This window comes from Corvus hawaiiensis, chromosome 4 (assembly GCF_020740725.1).
Source record: "Corvus hawaiiensis isolate bCorHaw1 chromosome 4, bCorHaw1.pri.cur, whole genome shotgun sequence".
Classification (NCBI taxonomy): domain Eukaryota; kingdom Metazoa; phylum Chordata; class Aves; order Passeriformes; family Corvidae; genus Corvus; species Corvus hawaiiensis.
In genome coordinates this window covers 74,856,019-74,878,406 of record NC_063216.1, presented here as the reverse complement: position 1 = coordinate 74,878,406, position 22,388 = coordinate 74,856,019, and the positions used below count along the sequence as shown (strand labels likewise).

Below are 22,388 nucleotides of genomic sequence, written 5' to 3'. Positions count from 1 at the left end.
AACTTTTTTCTTCCTCCTGCCCAGCAAAGCAGTTTGGTGCTCATACGGGACCAACACTCAGCTGACAAATAACCCCACTGACATCAGCACAGCTCAGCAGATTTATATCAGCTAAGGAGCCAGCTTTCCAGGGAATGCTGAAGGCCTATTGCTCACACAGGCATTTGCTTCTCAGATTGTCAGAAACACACTGGACTTAACCTTTGCTGCTGGCTTGACCTTTTAAAGCCTAGTCCCAAGCACTGCTCCTCCCCACCTGAAATGAGGGATCTGATCAAGCTTCTACAGCCTGAGAACCTCCCTTGGTGCCTGAGTTCTGGCCCTCAGCCCAGCTTGGGGATAACTGAGGCAGTTGCAAAGCTCATCTATGTTCAAAGGTATCCAGGATGGGGGGCTTGGCTTGGAAGAGAGCTTTTAAGGTTGAATATTTGTTTTTTCCTCTTCTTGTTGCCATTAATAGTTTGTCATACACAGTTATGTTTGCAGGATTGGATGTGTCTCCTTAGTAGCAGTAATTTTACAAAAATAGATAGTGATAGGACAAGGGGCAATGTGTTGAAACCAAAAGAGGGGAGATTTAGATTGAACATTAGGAGAAAACTTTTTACTCAAAGGGTGGTGAGGCCCTGGCACAGGTTGCCCAGAGAAGCTGTGGATGCCCCATCCCTGGAAGTGTTCAAGTCCAGGTTGGATGGAACTCTGAGCAACCTGGTCTAGTGGAAGGCGTCCTTGCCCATAGCAGGGGGTTGGAACTGGAGGATCTTTCAGGTCCCTTCCAACCCAAGCCCTTCTATAATTCTATGGACACCTGGAGCTCCAGGGAAGACTACAAAAGTGACCACTCATTTTTGATTGCTTGATCTTAATTGTCCAGCCCTGGAGGGATTTGTGATAATAAATATTTGCTCCTAGTCAATTAAGGTAACAAAGGTAACACAAAAGGAAGATACACGTCACAGTAACTATCAACATTAAACATTTTTAAATAGCTTGTCTCATGCTATTTTTAAAATCTACTTTATATATTGTAATTGATGACTTTATAACTTGCAACTTGTTTAATGTGTCCCTTCTGATTGCTCAAGTGCTCAGACATTGAGTGATGCTGGAAGCCAAATGAACAGGAGTCTTATCCTGTGCACTGTCCTTGCAGTAATAGAAAGAGACAGAAAAGTTCATCATTGAAAACAGTCCCTTATGGGTTTAGGTGACCCTGTAAAATTATGCCATTCATAAATCTATTAAACTCCATTTTCAAACTCGTTGGTATAAACAGCAAAAATCAGGCCTTGCTGTGTGCCTTTAGAGCATGAAAGGAAATATCTCATTTTTTAGGCAGCAAGATGGATGAAGAAAGTCTAAATTCAGAACAACTACAGAGAGAAACTAGCTAAAGTATATGGCACTGAACACAATTACATAATGCAAGGAGGTTTTGTATAATTTTTGATTCTAAACAGTGTGGTCTGACTATTTCCTTTATTGCCAGCTCAAATATCAGCAGTGTATGAACACGTTTCTAAATTCCAGCGAAGACTTAGAACTAAAGCCCCTGGTTGTGCCTTCTGAAGCATGTCTAAAACCGTAGTCAGGTAAAATTTCCTACTGATCCATGAAATGCTAAAGTTTAAACAGCACCATTTAGCTGCAACCACCTGTTTCAATTAATTCTCTTACACGTTTCATGCCTTGAAAGCTTTCGTCTTTCTCTTTAAGTCACTCTGTCAAGGACCACAGATGTTTTATTTTTGCTGAAGCCCTGCTTCAGTAACAACAAGAGGTGAATTAAATAAATTTACAAAACATAGCGTACATGGGCATCCATCATCACTTGCAATGTATGTAGGCATAGCTATCAAATAAGAGAAACAATCCTAAAGGACTTGCCAAGACAACAGCCAGCCTTGTGCTGTACTTGCTGGATATCTCATTCTGTTACACACACAGGGAAAAATACACTCATAAGTGGGGGAACAGATCTGCTGGTTATAGTCCTTGCTCTCCTGCTGGCCTGGGAGGCAGTATTGCACCTTCCAATCCATCTTGTGAATTTATGCTGAGATCTCTCTTTGCTTACTGCGTGGGCCATCACCTTTAGCAAGGGCCTTTCAGTGTAATACTGAGGTAGACAATAACCTGACACCGGAAACTCATACACAGTTTTTCACACTCTTGTTAAAACTGGAGGCGCATTATTGAGTGCTGTGTGACCAGCAACATGCAGCATGGAAATAAGATGATACCTAGGAGCAATGCAATGCAAATGCAATGAAGTTTTGTCTCAAATACTTTCAAATTCCTCAGTTAGCACTTATTTCCTACCTATGGTTCTCATACCATGTGGAGGCATCCTGCTCTTGCCAGTTGACCACCACCCTCCCTGCACTGTAGGGCTTGTCACACATAACCTGTGATTCTTTAAGGAGACCTGCAGCTCCCTGAAATTCTGAACAAGCAGAGAGAAGGACAATTTTATAACTTTATAAGTGGAGGCTAACAGGATCACTTATCTCTCTTTGCACTGTTTTTCAGGAGGACCACGGTGGTGCACGGAAGAACTGGAACTGCCTTCTTACGTTATCCATAGGATGCCTTTGGGTTGTTCTATACCCAAACCTGACACACACCACAGACAACCTGTAGGTCATTTACCCAGGAAAGCTTTTCCATAGAGCATCCTGAATCTATAAGTACATAATTTACAAGTCTGCAAATCCTACATATCCACCACTGTCACCTTCTGTCGTAACACCAACAACCATTTCACCTCTCCCAGAATTTCAGCTGGTAGCAGTTGAACATTCTGCCTTCCCCTTTACACTAATATAATTTCAAAATACCTATTCCTTTTCCTCCAGCAGGAAAATATGGAAAGAAGTTTCCTGAATCTCCTCTTAAAAAAGCAGCATGTATAAAATCCTAATTCCACCAAAATCACCTGAAAGCAACACCTGTATGAGAAAATCTTTATCGGATTTTGCCTGCATGGTTTCGATTTCAAGCAGAACAGTGATTTTCTTTAGTCTAGTTAAATTCAATGTAGTTCCATTGGTTGTAAAATATTTTATGATGCTGCATTTAAACTGCTGTAGAAAAGAAAAATTTTGCTCCATGACACTAAAAGAGAGAAGTGTCTGCACTACAGATTTTTAAAATAGTTCTAACTGGAATAGATACTTCCCATCCACAATGGAAAGGCTTAGAGGAAAGATCTTAGTTAAGACTTGGACGTGTGTGTGTATGCTTATTTGAATTTTCTTTATGCTGAGAGTTTTTGTGGGACACTTGAAACAAATATTTTATGCATGAATGTCTTATTTAATTCCAATAATAGTTTTAAAGGTTTCTTTAATGCCTACCTGAGAGTAACAAAATGATAGCTTTGCTCAGTTTTGGGAATGTATATAATAAGTATTGCAGATTAATTTGTCAGTAGCTTCACCTTGAAATTTCCCTTTTTGTTGTGGAAAAAACTATCGAAAACTAAATCTATTTCCACCATGTCAGCCACTATGCAAACACATTTCTTTGTGTCAGGCATTGGAGAGAAAGACTTTCTTTGTTAGGATGGTTCTTGTCCTATAGGCAGAGTTTGAGGCACAAATAAAAGTAGAGCAAAAAATTCAGAATTATTTAAAAATATAGACAGAACAATATTTAAAGCATGTAAAGTAATATTTGAAAAAAAAAAAGCAGGGATTAATCAAGTGTGAAAAACCCTGAGACACTGATATTTTCTCATCAAATTTTTAGACTTATGACCATTCTGTGCACAAAACTTTTTCCAAAACTGCTCAGTAAATGACCAAGGCTTTCATTATTCTGCTTGCCATCCTGTATCAAGGTTCTGGAATTACAATATTTATATATTTCTGTATTTTTAATTCAGTATGAGATTTTTTTAGAATTATTGGTCAAACTCAGCTCAAGTTCAAATATGAGGGAGCTTTAGTGTTGACTTTACTACAAAAAGAAAGGCCAATGCCTTTTAACATGTTTCTCCAAGTGGGCAATCACAGGATAAATTTCTGAGCCCAAAAACCTCTTGGCTTTAGCATGAAACTGGACTAAAGCTGACCATTAGATCTACATAAGCATTAATAACCTTTCCCTCCCTGCTGAAGTCTGAGGGCTATGGGAGAAGGTTTCATCCTTGTCTCAATCTGTAAAGGAAAGCAATTTGCACAATCTAGGAAAGCACTTTGCACATGCCAGAAGGTATTTTGTTTAAAATATGCTCAGACCCCACTGAAGTGATGGCATTTGTCTAGAAAACATAATGATGGACCTGAATTAGCACTTTTTTATTGTAAATAGGCTGAATATGCTGCTTTAATGGCTCCTAATATGACTAAAGAATTTAGCAAGTAAAGAAGATCAAGGAAACAAACCTTTTTTCCTTTTGTTTTTACAGGCTTCATTTGAGGGAAAAAAGTTCTGCAGCTCAAGAAGGAAATATCATAATGCTACAGCAGCCACAACTAATATCACAAGATCAATTAGAATTATAGAATCATTTAAGTTGGATAAAAATTTAAAGTCATTAAGTTTAACCATGAACCCAGCACTGCCAAATCCACCACTAAACTGTGTAAATCACTCTAGAGGTTCATACAGTCAGTAGAGAGAAATACACTTTGAGGATTCAGTTCATCTGATCTTAGCACTGTTCTCTTTCCACCAAAATTATACACAGCTGTGGAGTTCAAGGAATGCTTAGATGTAGATTTCAGTTACTCACTGTAAGCACCAGTCTTTATTTATTACTTTCACACTTATTTTTCCACACATTTCTTCCTGGCTTCAGCCAACCATAACAGCAGCTGGCCTTGTAGAAACAGATATATAGAACTTAATACAGGAAGAAACCAACAGGTATCCAAGCAAATAATTCTGCCTTTTGATACACGTTTCTCTCCCCATTGCAATCCGGATGTGGGTGGCTATCCTGAGTAGATATATTCAAATTAACATCATTCCAGCTGTGTGTCTGTGGCAGCAAGGACTTCCTGTGAAGTGCACATTCCCTCCAGACATGGAGTGTGTCGACTGGGAGAGCTGTGCCTCCTGAGTTCCACAGTCTCTCACTTGGAGATGTCTGTGTAAGATGCCATCACATGAGAGTTTTGGGTGTATTTTTCTATTGTTGAACATTTCTGAAAGAGGTCACTTTTAGATGAGGATTCAAATCTTTACAGACTGGAGAGGGAATAAAATCTGAGGTGCTTATCCATCTGCAGAAAAAAAAAGAACAGGACAGCATTTATCAGTTCTGATTTTCAAGCAGGGTCTCTGTGGAGACACAGACACATGACTGCAGGCCTGATTAAAATAACTAATATCTAAAGAGATCGTTCTATTGTTCAGTGTTTTCCTGTGGATCAGTCTGATTGTTACATGGCTTATGTATCTAACTCCAAATTTTGGGGTTCGCTTTGCAAACGAGTTAAATCAAAATATAGATTCTGCAGCACTTTGAAACATAGGCACCAATATTTTATTCTTCCTACACCTCAGACCCTAAAGAGTCCCCATGCTGCTCATCCTCAAAGGCGGATAGAGGTATTTCATTGTATTCCATGGAATGTCTCTTCTCTGTTTTGAACTCAGACAACATTAATTCATATCCTGGCCTCCAACAAGCTGCAGCCTGACTAGAAAAAGTGAGATTAGCTTTCAGAAAACTTTCCAGGCTAAGGATAATATAGATATTTCATGTGTCACTCTCTTATCCTTATCACAGAGATCTATATAAATAACTTTCTGGCATTCCCCTACTTATCTGTTACACAGCATTACAGATCTGCAAGATTACACTTTCTGTGGGCTCCAAAATTCTCGCTTGAATCCAGATATTCAGCATTGTTTTTACCACACTTGGACTTTGTTCCACTTTTAGTAGCAGCATGAAGTCAGTCGCATTTAAATCAGATGAAAACCTGAATTTTTCATATTAATTAAAGTTCAATAGATTCTTTATAAAGAATAGATGAAAGGAGCAGCAGTGACATGGGAGTCATGTAGGCCGGATTTTCTGCAGATTAGCTAAAGCTGGTATGAACTTCGTCCCCAGCTTTCTCAAATATTTCCTGATTTTTTGAAGAGATTGACAAATAAGGTTTTGCATAATAGCACAGAAGCAATTTCCTCATCATTTCCACAATGTAAAGAAGAGAGAGAATTAAAAAAAAAGGCACACATAAAAAAAACCTGGGGCTGCCTCTCCGAAGTGGTTTCTTGAAATGCTGTTAAATGCACAGGACCCTGATCATTCTCCAGTGTAATTCTCCCAACTACATTGGGTTACAACGGTGATGAATTTAGCTTTGGCATGTTTAGGGATAGATTCCTGGAAAAAGAACTAGTAGAGTCTCTTAAAACTGTTGATTTTCAGAAACTGATCAAAATGGTTATTTTCAAAAGAAAACTCATTCATTACTGTTAAGAGCTCCTTTTTTGAGGTAATCGACTATATTATCATAGAATCACAGAATAGTTGGGGTTGGAAGTGACCATTAAAGGGATACCTTCCACTCTCCCAGGTTGCTCCAAGCCCTGTCCAACCTGTCCTTGGATATTTCCAGGGATAGGGCAGTTACTACCTCCCTGGGTGACCTGTGCCAAAGTGTTGTCATCATCATTGTAACCAATTTCTTCCTTATATCTAGTCTCTTTTAGTTTAATACCATTATCCCTTGTCCTTTCGCTACAGGCCTTGCTAAAATGTTTGTCACCATCTCTCTTTCAAGCCCCCTTGAAATATTGTAAGGCTGCAACAAAGTCTTCTGGAAGTTTTTCCTCTCCAGGCTGAACAACTCCAGCTCTTTCAGCTTTTCCTCATAGGAGAGATGGTCCAGCCATCTGATGTTTGCTGTGTCCCTCCTCTGGTCCTGCACCAACCAAGCTACTCTTACCACAAATGTTGCAGGTTCTTGTATTGCTTTTTGCTGGTGAAGAAGCTATTGCTAAGACATTATGTCACATTTGTTCTCAGTTTCCTTGAGTCTTCAGAAGATACTTAGTTGTACATCCAGAAATAAGTCAAAGTGAGTGTTTAAAGGAAGTAATTTAAAAATGGAAATTGTGAAGGTGTTTTAATTTAGTTTAGGAAATAGGTAAAATAATAAATAGGTTAACAGGTGTATTAGCAACAGATTGTTCAGATCAGAACATCTTTTAATAAGTTCTAATAAGTTAAACAAACCACTCACTTTTATTATTTAAGGAAATTTTGCTTGTGGACTTCATCACCTTTTTCTAATAAATGTTTGTAAACCTAGAGGTAGTACAGCAATTCTATATTTTTCTGAGACAGATCAGTCAATGCTATTGTTAATTTACATTGCAGAAGGGGTTTTATTGGTTGAATTTGTTTGGGTTTTCCCCTTGGTACAAAGTCTCTAAGCTATCAGGCTTGATTTGACTTCATTTTGGATGACAGTTGCTAAAAGAGTCAGCTCAAGACAAGCATACCCTAGAAGACTTTGGCTTGGAGTTCAGTTGTAGCCAAGGAAACAGCAAGGGTGCATAGTGCAAAATTCCTAGAATGAGTAGGGAAATCCCTTCTGACTCTCTCCTTTGAAAGGGGACAGTTGGGATTTAGGATGTAAGTCTGTTCTGAGCAGGAGAAAAGATGTGCTTCATTGTGTATCCCATACACAATTTCTGACACATATAGGAAGATATTTCCATTTTCTAGGAGGAGCACCATTGCTCCCCTCACTCAGAGAGGTTGTGAACAGTGAACTTGCTCTGTTCTCAGCCAGCTCTCAGAGGGCAGCAACTCCACACTTGGTGGCCTTGGGTCACCTAGAAGCCTCCCAAGGCTCTGCTAGCTGCAAAGACAGTTTCCTCAGCCATCCAGGATGGCTCTGAAATATGGACACCCAAGTTTAGGATTCCATGGTACGGAAATACTCCAGGTGGCTTAATGGGCAGGTGCCTCACAGGTTCATCAAGTCAAGTCCCAGGTCAGTGGTGTTCCTGTATGAGACAGAAGAGGCCTCTCCTACTGCAACACCTACAGCAATGTAGAGACTACTCTATTTCTTTACTCTGTACAGCCACCAGATACACATCCCAATGTGACATTAAAAAGCAATTCTGACTATTAGCCAAGCAGCCAGTAACACAGGGAAGTTTCTAAGTAGATTAACTTCTTTCTCCATCTCTGCAAGAGCCACCTGCCCTCTGACTTTTTACAAATAACAAGGCTGGACTGAAGTTGATGCTACAGTGATTCTAAACTTGTATTCCTGCACAGGGATCAGTGAGATAACATCCATTAGACAGTGAGTTTAGCATTTAATATCCCCTTTCCACTAAAGCTGCTCTTGACAGAGTCAGCAGCACAGTCCAGCTGGTCTAGTATTATGGGGAGCATGAAGAGGAATTCTCAGCAGGAGGATGATGCCATGGTCTATTAGCCCTTCCCTGTACCCAGCTAAACCACCAAAATACCTTTCACATCAAAGTTCTGTTTTGAGAGGGAAATTTCTTGTTTCACACTGACTTAAACATCTAAAATGTTAAGCCACCCTAGGCTGTGGTAGAGACTGAGGCTAACCTTTCATCTTCTCCATGACAGAAACCTGAACATTCCAGCCCAAGCCAATGCAGATGGCTTTGTACCACTTCCAAAGTAGGTTTCTGTGTGGGAGGCATGGACTGAACGGATTCCTGAGCCATTTTATCTTGCTCCAGTGTCCTGACAGTGCAACATGAGGGTGTGCTGAGAAGCAAGAGATGTCTGGAAAGCTGGAAGGTAACATTTAGCAGCAACAGCAAGCTTCCAGAACATGCTGGTGTGATCTAGAGCTGTAGGTAAACCACTTTGCCTGGGATTTGTCCCTGGCATAAGGGAAATGTGTGTATATCCTCAGTCCTCATGTGTGAGCATAGAAAAACTTCCTAAAATGGAAGAGTTGGGCCTCCCAGTAATTTTGGGGAATATCCAGATCCACAGGGGCACAGGACTGCTGAAAGACTTATGGAAAATGTTGGGGATTCCTTTGAGGATTTCCGATTGCAAGGCACCACAGCTCAGGCGCTCCCTACATGCCTCACTCGTTGTCCTGTCAGGGCAATCGAGACATTGCATGTGCAGCCAAAGGGTAATAAAACATGGACCACTGGGAATTTCTTACCCTGCCTCCTGGAAAAAGGCCCAGCTCCTCAAGGAGCATTCACCAGCTCCCTTCTAATTTAAGTTCTTTCAAAGATGGAGGTCCAGGCACTACCAGAACTCATTCTACAACAGAAAAAGACAAATGAGCCTTCAACTATTGTTATCCACTGAAATAATATTTACAGATACTGTAAATAAGCAGGAGTGTAAGACTTTTCAGAACAATTTAATGAGAACTGTGCTGAGTTTAGCTGTGGTAGAATTTGTTTTCTTCATAGTAGCTGGCATAGGGATATGATTTGGATTTGTTCTGAAAACAGTGTTGATAATTCAGGGATGTTTTTTTTTATTGCTGGGCAGGGCTTACACGGAGTAAAGGGGCCTTTACTGTTTATCTGCCCACCCATCTTTTTCTGGTCACTCACATCAAAATCTGTCTACAGGTTTCTAAATGATGGGTAGTGAAAAACAGAGTTGGAAGTTGCTGGGAGGTATCTAGCAGATACTGCAGGAGTCAGGTCAGGCCTTAATGTCTTCATTTTGGTCCAGGGGAAAAGAGTAAACAGAATGCTAATGAAAGTTGCAGATAGCACTAGAATCAGTAAAGGTTATCAACCTCAGTGAAATGATGCAAGAGACCTGAATAGGTTAGGAATGTGGGCTTAAAGCAAAATTGTGTTTAGCCTAGAAAACTGCAAGCTAATCCCACCAGAGAAAAAATAATTAATGTTGAGTAGCAAAGGGAGAAAGGTAAAAAGAGCCTGAAATGCAGAGTTATTGAAAGAGATCTGAGGTGAGAGAAAACTTTTAAGCTAGAGATAAATTTGCAGTGTGAAGCAGAAAGAAAATATATTGTTGAGTTAAAGACTTAGGCAAAATTCACAGGTGTCATCAAACAAGATGAAACGCTGGAGCTTTGTTCGTGGCAATATCTGGCAGAGCATCTCTAAATGAAAGCAACTGAGTACCAGAGGGCAAAGTACAAGGAGAGAAGACATTTTTTGTCTTCCCTTCAGGGATAATTGCTTTCTAAGGACACAATAAAGAAGTTGTTGAATAAGTCTTGTAAAAGAGAGCTTGAATAAGTGATGTGAAAATGGGCACATCCCTGCAGAAACAAATATTTTCCTCTTTTACTAATACTACCATTGTAGTTGGCCAAAGAGAATAAGATTAATTTAGAAAGATCAGAATCAAGATCTAGTAGCCAGTGTAGCAGCCACATGTAGAGAAAACATAATCTTTAGCACTTCAAGCACCTGAAGGAAGGAGCAGGGAATTTTAGAGCTGTGCAGTAAGAAACTTTGGTAAAATTGGAAAGAAAACTAGACAGTACAGCAGATCTTCTACACCTATCTCTTCTGCTATTTCCTACTGACTTGAGCTTTCCCATTTGATAAAACATGATTTCTAGGAAAGTTTTGTTTCAAACTTATCCAGTCTCCTGAAGGGAATCCCTCTAATGTTTCCATTAGGATAGGGAGTTTTTTTGGTCAGGTCACATTTGTCTAAATAATACGACAGAAAATCAGCCCTAGTAATTTGTTATTTACAGCTTCACTTTTACAGCTTTGGAAATAAAACAGTAGTAGTGCATTCCAAAGGAATGTGCTTTGTGTTCAGAGATCCTTTTTCCTGTCTCTGACTTTCTTTGCCTCCATAGAAAAGTTACTTAGTATCTTTAAGACTTTCCTTACACATTGATGACATGGACATAGTACTACACATTTACAAGAACTGCTGTTAATATGTGAAATCTATATCAGAGAGGGAGATTTGATACCATGAAATAGTATATACATACTGACATTGCATTTTAACTTTTATATAGAATTTTGTTTTGTTAATGTGATATTGGTTTCCAAATGATCTTAATTCTGAATTGATAATTTTTTAAATTAAATATTTCATACTCCAGAAGACTTTCCCAGTAAATAACGATTTTCAGGTTGATCAAAATTTACACCTAATTTATGTATTGGGGTTTTTTCCCCTCTGACAAATCCAGGTTCTATCATTTCAGTGAGAGGTTCCTATTTTATGTACGACACATAAGAATGATTACCGGCATTTGTAAGGCCAAATCTTTTGAAAATCTATCCTCAGTGCTGTAATAACTAGTAACTAGTTCCATTGAGTTATCTAAACTCAATTGAATTGAAACAAATACAGTTAAAATCAAAATTACTTGCTGCTTCATTACTTATGTTAAATGCAACATAGAAATCCCTAACCTTGCACGGGTAACATAAAAAATGAACTATAGAGCAGTAGTGCAGTTGTACCTGGAAATGTCTGTGCTGAAGGTCTTTTATCTTTCTGCTTCATGGCAAACGATCATTTAACGTTGCATAAAAGGGGCTGGGGTTTCTGATGGTGCAGGCATGAGGCAAACTGATCCCTGGTTCTCACATTTGCCGTCAAGAAAATCCCATTCTGCCCCTGCCTCATTAGACAACGAAGGGATCTGGGAAAGGAGTTAGCCTGGAATCTTGTGAGGTTTAAAAAGACGAGTTGTTCAGACAGGCAGTTGGGATTTGGCACATATTTTGCCCCCTGTGTGTCTCTCAAACTCTGTGCAGGAGACCACGGGAATATCTCTGGAAGGCAATTCCTGCACAGAGCCCCACATGTGAGCGCTGGCCCTGGGAACGTGCCGGTGGCACACGACACGGCACAGCAGCACAGCAGAGACACGCTGCAGCCTGGAAAGTGACAGCTAGGGTGCACTGATACACAAGTGCCTGGCAACTGCTCTAATTTATTGCAGTAGCTGTTATGGCTCTCTGTGAAGCCTAAAATAATCTATGAGCATTTCACATTTTAATAGTATTCATGTTGAGGGCCTCTGTGTGACTGCAGCTATATGATAACATATGCCCCAATCGGATCTGCCCTTTGTGTACGAGATGACACAATTTGTGCACAGTTAGCCATGAGGGAGATGGAGATTATCCATTTCTAGTGCAGGCAACGCTGGGTATTCCAGCCTCTCATACACACCAAAGAGACAAATATTTTCCTTTTTAAGAGTATTTATACCCTCAGTGCTCAACAGATGGAATGTTCTTGCCCTTCAAGGCAAAACTCTGCTGTCAGAAGAGACACAGAGGACCAAGTAAGTAGCAGGCACAGAAACTAGTTAAGAGTTTAATGGGATTTGGCTGGATTATTATGTTTTCTTTCATTATAATTAACTCCTATTTTCAATAACACCAAGGACCTCAAAAAAGGGGCTACATTAGGAATCTATAAAGTTCCTAGCAAAGAAAAATGCTGTCCAAGATCATAACTGTTTATAGAAACTGAGCACTTCAAAAAGTTAGGAGAAACTACAGTTAAGATCACTGTAGTAATTCATTCCTTCCTCCAAAACTGTGGTGTCCAGTGCTACATAATCATGTGTCCTTCATTACACAATTTCTCTTTAAGATTCCAGCCTATTTCTGACAGTGCAGCTCCATGTCTGAACCAATCCCTCTGACTGACTGCTCATTCCTTACTTCCAGGCAAGAAGTCCTACATAATCAACCTATTCTCCTCTCCAGAAGCATCTCAGTTTTAGTTCTATTTTTTTAGGCATTTTTTTCTCCTATCTCCTTCTGCCCACCTGAATACATGTCCAGATTTTCTTTTCTAATGTATTGCTTCCATTCCATTCTTACTTGTCTTGTCTTTAGTTTCAGAGCCTTTCCAGCCCCAGTTCAAGTGCTCATGGCCATATGCAAGGTGGTGAATGAAGTGGGTGTCAGTCCTGAGACCAAGGGGCATTGCAAAAATCCGTATCAGAGAACCACAGGACAGTTTGGCTTGGAAGGCACCTTAAAGATTATCCAGTTCCAACCCTGCTGCTACAGGCAGGGACACCTTCCACTATCCCAGGTTGCTCCAAGCCTCATCCAACCTGGCCTTGAACACTTCCAGGGATGGGCCATCCGCAGCTTCTCTGGGCCTAAACCTTCTTTCCTGAACTCCCAAAATTAGGGGATATCCTGTCATTCCTTTCATGCTGCACCATCACCTAAACCATGTGGGATATAGCCTGTACATCTTCTGTTTATTGCTAACTTCTCCAGAAGTGACTTCATTTGTATAATTTTATGGATGTATTTTTTTGCTTTCCCGGACTTAATTGTCACCCCATGGACAAATTTCAAGTCCCTGCTTGAATCCTGTCAGAAACACAATCTTTACAGACCTCCTGAAAGAAAAAGCAATTGTCATCTCAGGATGCTTTTGCCCCAGCCTGGCTCTCCACTAAAATTCTGCTGATTTGAGCGAAGATTTCCAGCAATCAAAGGCAGACCCAAAGCAGAGAAAAATTTAATCCAGGAATGTAGTGTGATAAAAAGTCATAAGCAGCTGAAAACAGGGCTGTGTAAAAGGAAACATCATGAAACTTTGACAAGCATTGCTCCTAGCCCTGCTAATAATACCTCTTTGACTGGTCTGATATTCCTTGATCCTCTTGTAAAGATTGCAAAATATAAAGAAGATTTTACAGGCAAGCTCAACAAATACTAAAGCTTGTCTTTGTCTGCATATTTGCATATTTCTCACCTCTTAAGTTTTAAGCTCAAAAGCTAAAAGGTGTTCATTCAGGAGCTGGCAACTTCCACTTCCTGAATTCCTCTTGGATTGCTCCCAGATCTGTGCAATAAGGTGCACACACAAGTCAGACAAGAGGGTCAGCGCTGCACACATGGGTGCCTTTCTGTGGAGCAGGCACTCCTACAGCTCATGTCAGGATTTGCTGAACACATTTAAGGAAGCTGCCAAAGCATTTGGAGTGCTTTGGCAGCAGAAGAAACAGCTGGTCCCATCAAAGTGATCACATTCTTGGACATTAATTTAGTGTCTGAGAGGATGGAGTGATGCTTGCCAGGGAATAAGCTTCATAATCCAATCCTAAAGGGTTAGAGACTCCGAGATTACAGCCTAGTAAAGGTGTGGTTAAAGCAGGTGCTACTTCTTTGTTAACAGGTTATTTGAACCTTGGAGAAAAGTGTATTTAGGCAACATGTAGTCTCCAAACTGACAAGTTCTTTCAATTGGAGGAGCTATGAATAGATTGGCATCAGAAGGCATCAGACTCTGAACATTGGGGAGCCATTTTATGCAGTCTCAGTAAATAACAGTAGGTCAGTGCTGGTGCAAGAATGAATTATTAATCAGTGTGTATTGTGAAAATACACTTGAATGAGTCTGGAAGCTTTTCTTCTGGGGACAACATGCTGGAGGTATATGGAGATACGTATCAGAAAAAAATTTAAAATATGTATTTGTGGTGACCTCTGTTAAAATATTTAAGGCCCATTGCTGTGTGACTTATTGTGGCATTTCCTAAACACAAGATAAGCAGCTCCTGTAACATTTTGGTGTTGGCCATCTCAGTATGGCCATAGCAGATGACTTTTTCATTGTTTTTGCCCAGTCTATAGCAATGAGAAATATCCAAATAAATCCTTTAATGAGTCCCTTTCTGTTCAGAAGCTGTAAAGAAAAAAATACAGGAGTCAGTTATGAACACCTGAAATTAATGTTAGTAATGCGAGTGTGGTTATCTCCTCTCCTTTTCCTATTTACACCACTGTGGAAAACATCCTCTTTCACCTTGGAGCCAAGGCTTTTATTGCAACATTACAAAATTGCTGAGCAATTTTCTTTCTCTGCTTAGCTATTATTTCCATTGAATCATCAGTTACCACCCATTGAATGAAACCAAACATCAAAGCAAACCCCAAAACACATTATGAGTAAGTTGGCACCCTTATTTTCCACATTATGTCTTCTGTGAAAAAAGCAGGAATTTATACACAGCATCTGTCTGTCTTTCTTATCGTAGGGTTTTGCTTTCACACCACAAACTATTCTAAAGAAATGGGCATTTGGAAGGCTAACACACAAGGATGGATTAATTTATCAAAGCGTTAAATTCCATAGAGATTTTTTTTTTAAGTCAGCCGCCATTGATTGCAAGACAACAGGATGTACCGAGGGGACAGAAACACAGCTATGAAAAATGAATTCAACCACAGGCAAGGCAACAGGGAAGGACTAAGATGTGTAACTGTCATTTATTAAATCACATAAACTGCAGAAATTTTTCTTCCTTGAGAAGAAATTTTGGTAAGCAAAACTTCATGCTTTAAAATCATGATCTTTTAATGGAAATTGTAGCAAGCTGGTTTTTTTCAGCTGGGGAAAAATATAAAATTGAGTGATTGTTATCCACAGGGCAATCAGAAGTTTAAAACCATAGTTTCCACTTTACCAAACAATTTTTATGAGCTGGGTTTTTCTGGGGGAAGGGAGAAGTCTCCTTTTTTTTTCTTTCCCCAGCACCAGTGATTAACATATATAGGTCACCACATCAGATGTAGAAATCCTCCAACACACTACTTCTGAAATAATGCACTGGATTCAAAGACCCCACAGAACTGTACACAAAGTACTCCATTACCAGCAGGTGCTGTACAAAAAAGCTGTCTTTAAAAGAGCTTTTAATTACAGTATATCTTTGTTTAGAAGCCACCTTCAACTACCTTTTCCCTGCGAGTTGCAGAGGAAAGCAATTAAATATATGAGAAAACCACCCTCAATTTAAAGCTGCAGGAGAAAGCAATTAGTGTGAAAGAAGGCTTAGCTTGTACACAAAGAAATACGGTATGTGAAGTCAATGGGGGCTGGGTATTACTTTGACATAATTAATACCTGTCATAAATCTTAGACGTGCACCTACCCCAAGCTGAAAGTCATAGCTGGCTGTATGGCCCATGCTTATTCCCACGTCTCCCTCTAACAATGGAGTTTACAAAAAATTGCATTTGTCTCTCTTGGCTGTATAATTCACACCTTCTCTAAATTCCCTTTACAGAGGTGAAGGGTTTCAGGAGGGCTGAGTGAGCAGGAAGACACAGGGGCTTATTCATTTAAGTGAGGCCACTTGCATAGATCTGGCTACAAAGAGAGACTTTACGAGAGGAGGAAAGGGATCTTTTTGGTCTTGTTTGGTATGTTTCATTTACAAGTCTTGTTTTTAATACTGGGACTAATCTCATACTAAAACCTCTTCTTCAACCCTTTTAACATCACTGTATAGCACAGTCATTTTAGCCATAGTGCAAAAAGAGGTTTGAAGGTTTGGTGTGTAGTTTGGTTTGGGATGTTGGGTTTTTAGAAGTAATTGAAATTTACAAAATGGTTTCTGTGGTTTTAGGAGCAAATCTTTGATGATCAATGACATCAAAACTTGTGGAAAAAAAGAAAGAAAAACCAAACAACAAAACAAAAAAGCAAACCATCAATAACTCCACTGAAGTTAAAGGCAAAAATGTCCCTTACTAAAACAACACAAGAAAATGCTTCATTTGATGGCATTTTGTAGAGGATAGAAAGGTTAATTAGATACTTTCTATTGCATTATATAGCAGCAAACCTCTGTTAATTACTGCTTCTCTAACATGACTGATTAGTTAAAAACTGACTATAGAACCACAAATAACAAAAAAAAAAATTATGTTTCCCATTCCAACACATACTATTCCAGGTTCTAAGAATTGTGCTCTCTGGGTGCCTGTTTTTCTGCATAATACCTAATTTACTTCTATAGTCTGAAGCCTATGACCCTTAATCAAAATTAGATATTAACAGAGACATTGGATTGTTAATTTTAACATACAGCATGGCTAAAACCCTAAAATGAATGAAACTTCCACCAACTTCTAAACACCTCAGCATTTGTTCCTGTGTTTTCTCACGTCCTACATTATAGGGGAAAAGGTTGATAATAATGGCTTATTTTACCACTATTTTTATTTCAACTTAATATCACAAGTGAGGCGTTTCTATAAATGTCTGAATTATGAGCTTTTGTTAGTTTTCTCAATGAATTAGTCAAATTTCTTCCTTGAAGGCGTCTCCTTGCTAAATCCAGCTTTTTTGGTTTTTGTTATTTAGTGCACTACTGTATTCCTTTAAAGGCAAAGTTCAATTATTTATCTTTTGAAGGTCTGAGTGCCTTGTTTAAAATGCCAAGTGCATTAAAAACAGTCCTCCCTTGACTTTTGCAGGGAGATAGAGAAGGATAATAAGTTAGTTGGATTTAACGGAACTTTGAAATTGATCGTGTGTGTGTACATGTGCATGACAATACCAAAATAAGGATTAAATGCTGTCAAATCATCAAGAACACTTGGGGTTTTTTGCCATTTTTATATCTTAACAAGGAACAAAAAGAAGGAATGCTTTGCAGTTGAAACAAAGGACAGGGAGCCAGGAGACACTGATCTTGGATGAAAACTTGTACTAAAATAGTTTACAAGCACAAAAATAAGGCTTTAAAGCCACACAAGTGTAAAATGAGATCAAAGTATAGTGGAAAAAAAGCTGCATTTTTTCTGTTACTACTTGGGAAATCTGCTGTTGCCCCTCTTCTGAATTGAATTCACTGTCCTCATGTATTTTTATTTAAATTTTGAAGATAACTGTCTATGTTGTCTTTTTCCTCTATGCTGGTACTGAATCCACAGGGGATGGCAAAAGTTTTTGCAGACAACCCAAATCTCCTACGAGATCTTGGTGAACTTTGTAAATAGATGGTCCTTGGCCATGACAATTTATTCCTCATGTCTGGAATGGCAGGAGATTTCTGCCAACAGCAGAAATGGCTTCAGGTCATTCCCTGTTAAAAGGGTCTGGAGGCTTTAAAAGAGAAGAAAAACAACTTTAAATTTGACTGTGGTACCAGTTTATTGTGGCTGGATGTTCATGAGCAGGAGCCTTAGAGTGCTGTAGGGAGGACCCTACACCTTGAGCACAGTTGTGCAACTCCTGGTCATAGGAATCACCTTATTGGATCTACTTTGATGAGTAAAGGCTGCAGAAGGGATGTTTCTGCAGGTTTTTAAAAATCTATTTAGAAGCCAATTGTCTATGGTAGGCATGTTCAGCATGCGTCTCTTGCAGTACAAACTGAGAGTATTCAATTAAGTTTAAACATTTCAGCTTTTTTATTTTATGGTTACACACATAAGTAGAACAATAACTGAATACAAATGTTGCATATTTACTGTGGCATGATCCAAGCAATTACTATTAAAGTATTAAGGAAAAACATCATTTCATTCTTTTAATTTTATTTTATAATTAGGCAGGAACCATATTTTGGTGAATACATTTATATTTAGAAGTTATATATTATGCTTTTCTTTGTTTTGAGAGCACAATTTTAGCCCTGTTGCTACAAGCCTGTTAGCAACAATTAAAATAGCTAGGAAAAAATGGCATTTATAGCTTTTGTACTTGTTTTTCTTGTTAGTTTTCATCAAATATTTCACACTCATATGATGTATGCAGTCTGCTAATTGTCACTAGCACAGACTGTCAAAAATCATTTCAAACATCTGGTTAAAACCAGCTTTTTATGTACTGGGATTATTAGTTCGTCCTTTTCACACAAGTGTTGTGCCGGTTGCTCATTATGCCTCTGACTTCTGTTACTTTTTGTTCTCAAAAATGATTTGAAAAAGTTTAGAAGGAAAACTTGAAAGCAGAGCAAAAACAATACTGGCAACTTTTTTGAGTGCCGGAGTTTTATCTGCTTTCTGTTGAAATATTTTCCTGGCTTTCCATTCAAATAAGAATTTCTGTGCAAGGTGTTGTGGGGTGGGTTGACTGCAACCCTGCAAAATGCAACACAGTAAATGTGTGGGTATATTCTCCGTATAACATACTGTTAAAATCAATCTGCTCAGGTTAGTTTCCATTCTGAGGAGAGCTGAGAAATTCAACCACCAGTTTCTGTCACGTGCTACATCGCATCAATTAAAAATAAATTAAATTTCATGCAAAGAACCTAACTTAAAAATCTCATCAAACAACAACAGAACATTTTCACTAATGATTTGCAGTCATCAGAAGTGGAGAGAGACTCAGACAGCAGACAGCATGGTCCCAGCATGCTTTTTGCCTTTTTTTTTGTTTGCACAGTAGCTGTCAGTTGCAGCCCTGCAGGTAGTAGAACCCAGTGGGAAGAGGGGCGGGACAGAGCGATGCTGACTGAACTGACAGCAAATTTAAATTACTGAGCTTTCTTTTGCTTTTTTTCTTTCTTTGAGTGCCCTTTCTTTTTTTTCTCTCTGTTTTTTTGGTATTTTTCTACTCTGCGACAAACTGAAAAGATTCGAGCACACACTAATTTAACAACCCTGCTTCGTCGTCTTCTTTTTTTTTCCCCCTTCTGCTTCCAGGATAATTAAAAGAGAAACCTGTAAAGGCAACGTTCCTTCAAGCAAGTTGGTGCTGTAACGTGCTGGTAAGATGAATTTAATTTATTTCTTTTCCTTTCCTCATCTTTTCTTTTCCTTTTTTGGAGCTGAAAGCTTTTGTATATCTAACGCAGTCATAAGTGTGGTTCTCCTGCTGTGGAGGGTTAGGATGTAATGAAAAGGTGTAACGGCTTGATATGTGACCTTCTCCTATTACTTAAAATGGGTAATAACAGCTTTCGTGCCTGTCCTCATGATGCTTTTCTCTCTATGAATTGACTATTTGCTCAACAGAAGAGATGCTGTGATTGTCGCACTATGACAATGAGGACTTGATTGTTTTTGGTTACTGTTCCATGCTCCTATCAGAACACATACTTGAGTTGGGGGGTTTGTGTTTGTGATTTTTTTTCCCTCTGAACGTTGCCTGAAGCACTGATACGACAGAGGGGTGGAGATGGGGGTGGAGGAGATGGTCTTGGATATCATCCTGCCTGTTCAGCTGTTTACTAGGTAGGGAAGTGCAGCACTGAAACTTTTTAAAAAAATAAATAAATACTTTTCTGCTTGCATCAAGTGGGGTCAGTGAATCCAGGATTTATTGTTGTCCAGTGCTGGATAAAGTTCTTACTGTCCCTTGCATTTTCCTCTGGAGCAGGGGGGAAGGGATGTTCCACTCCATAGCTTGTCATACCATTGTAGTAGCTAATTGCAAGAAGCTGACAAACTTTGAGATGAAATACCAGGCGTTGCTTTTGTAAAGCATGAGTTTGATGTATGGATCACCTCTCATGAATACCAGCCTGCCAGATACAATCAGATCTGTATTATACATGTTGTGTTCCTGACTTAAAAGTCCCCTGATTTCCAAGGTCTCCTTTCTAGTCTTTTTCTGATACTAGCACATTATTGTTCTGTTTTTTCAGCAAATGAGATGTGTTTGGTTTTTGCTTTGCATTTAAGCTTACAAAATTTATAAGGAGATGTGTTTTTCTCAGGCTTTCTGAATGTAGTTCTGCCAAGTATTAAATGCTACAACACTTAATGAAATCAACAGGAAGGCTGAGCTTGTCCTGTATTTGAGAGGAAAATGCTGAGTACTGAAAGGACTGGATCTTATTATTGCTGAAGTATCTTTCCTTTCCGAACTGCAATTAATTCTTGTTGCACTTTAGGCTGGATCCTGTAGCTTTTACTGTAGTATTCAGAATAAACACTATTCTTACACTTAGTTGCTAGTTTGTGGTCATGCTGACGAAAACTTTTTGAACATAGGGTGGGGTTTTTAGAAGAAATTGGATAGAGTTAGAAAACCAGTATGATTTAGTCGTCTATCTCCTTGAAAGCTCTTTTCCTTAATTTTCTTTTAAAGAGGTGTCCTGAAACTAATAATTTGCATATTGATACATCAGACTTTCCAGACTCAAAGGTCTGTTATGCTATGTGAATAATGTGATATCATGAGAGAAGTTGTGCAAGGAGAGTGGAGATGAGGAGCAGTGGGATTGATCACAGAGTCCTTTCTGTGTCCCTGGAGAGGAGGAGAGGACGTGCCAGTGCCATAGAAAATCACATCCTTTCACAGCAACTTTGTTAGGGCAGAGGGTATAGGATGCTGCACTTGCAGAAGTTCATCACTCCCTATTTCAGTCTCAGTTTCAAGCACTGCAATACTTTTCTGGAGGTTTACTTTACTTGTGCAGAAAATGCTGGTGTCTCGTGAAATGAGGTCGTTGGAGCTCCCACATCTTGCTTTTACCCTGAAAACATGCCTTCCCCCACACCAACATCAAGGTCTGCAAGGCCCAGAAAATTAGGCTTTGTCCCTTGTAATCCTAAACTCCCATCCATTTATAAACAGAGAAGAAAAGGGTTGAACTCAGTGTTCTTGTTATGGAAATAAGTTTTTATTCACCCAGTATCTACTGACAGTTAGAAGCGTATCTGATGTAATATGAATAAACTATAGGCTGTTGTCAGTAAATTATGCATTTATAGCCTCACATTCTTCTAGAAACAGTGCTTTTACAATGCTCAAGTGGCCTAATGGGGTGAAACTACCAATACTCTCATCTGAGCTTCCTAATCACCAAAGTCATGAGAAGTCCATGGTGGTTGGTTCCCACTGTCCATGGTGGGCATCCCAGCTATGGGTGAGGCTGCATGGAGGAGAGCCTGAGTTTAGCCAGGGGACTCTGGTTACAGAGCTGATGTCAAAATTACTGTTATGGGGCAATATGAAAACATAACACAGCTGAGTTCAGATGCTGAGTTTTGTGGCAAGAATTGATTCCTAAATTCTTAAATTACAAAAAAGCTGATATCTGTACATTTAACTAAAAAAACAACCACCCTAACCCAATATACCAGTCTATATCCTCTTTGAATTTCATCTTTAAATATACTTATTTTTAATTAATCTGTGCACTTTAAATTGCTGTTGGCTTCTAGCAATACTGTCCTCTATTCAGTGCTTGGAAATTTCTAGTTGAATGCAACTGCTTTCATTATAACAAAAAAATGAAAAACAAGCCAGAAAACTTGCTGTAATTTCCTGTCAGTAACAGAGAAATAAGAAAACACTAGGCTAATAAAAATGATAATCTGAGTTTACAACTGTTAACAAGATTTCTGAATAGAAATGGTGCTATTATGCACAAAGAATTTCTATCATCACTGGAGGAATGTAGTATAAAATTATGAGGTTTATTATTAGGGTTCTGTCAACCAATCAGAAATCAACCCATAATCTTACTTGTGAAAAGCCATAAGTTTTGGCATCTTCCCTCCCCTCCTACTAATAAAAAATTAAAGAAATTTTATAATTAGAAACTTCGATAACATAACTATGAATTTCCTTTAGAGAAAAAAGCTGACATAATTCTGCATTTCTTCCACATCTCTAACGTTCCATAAAAAGTCACTGCAAGTCTGAGTTGCACGCAGCAGGTAAAATTAAGGTAAATCACAGACTTGCCATGGGCAATAATGAT

The 22,388-nt window shown here is 39.0% G+C and overlaps 1 protein-coding gene across 1 annotated transcript in view; it reads left to right on the top strand.

The window, feature by feature from the left end:
* The first annotated feature begins 19,144 nt into the window (after window positions 1-19,144).
* The window catches only part of CELF2 (CUGBP Elav-like family member 2), a 551,223-nt gene continuing 547,979 nt past the window's right edge, over window positions 19,145-22,388 (top strand). The window contains exon 1 of the mRNA XM_048302013.1: window positions 19,145-19,442. The gene's annotated coding sequence lies outside the window, so the exon portion shown is untranslated. The remainder of the gene's footprint in view (window positions 19,443-22,388) is intronic.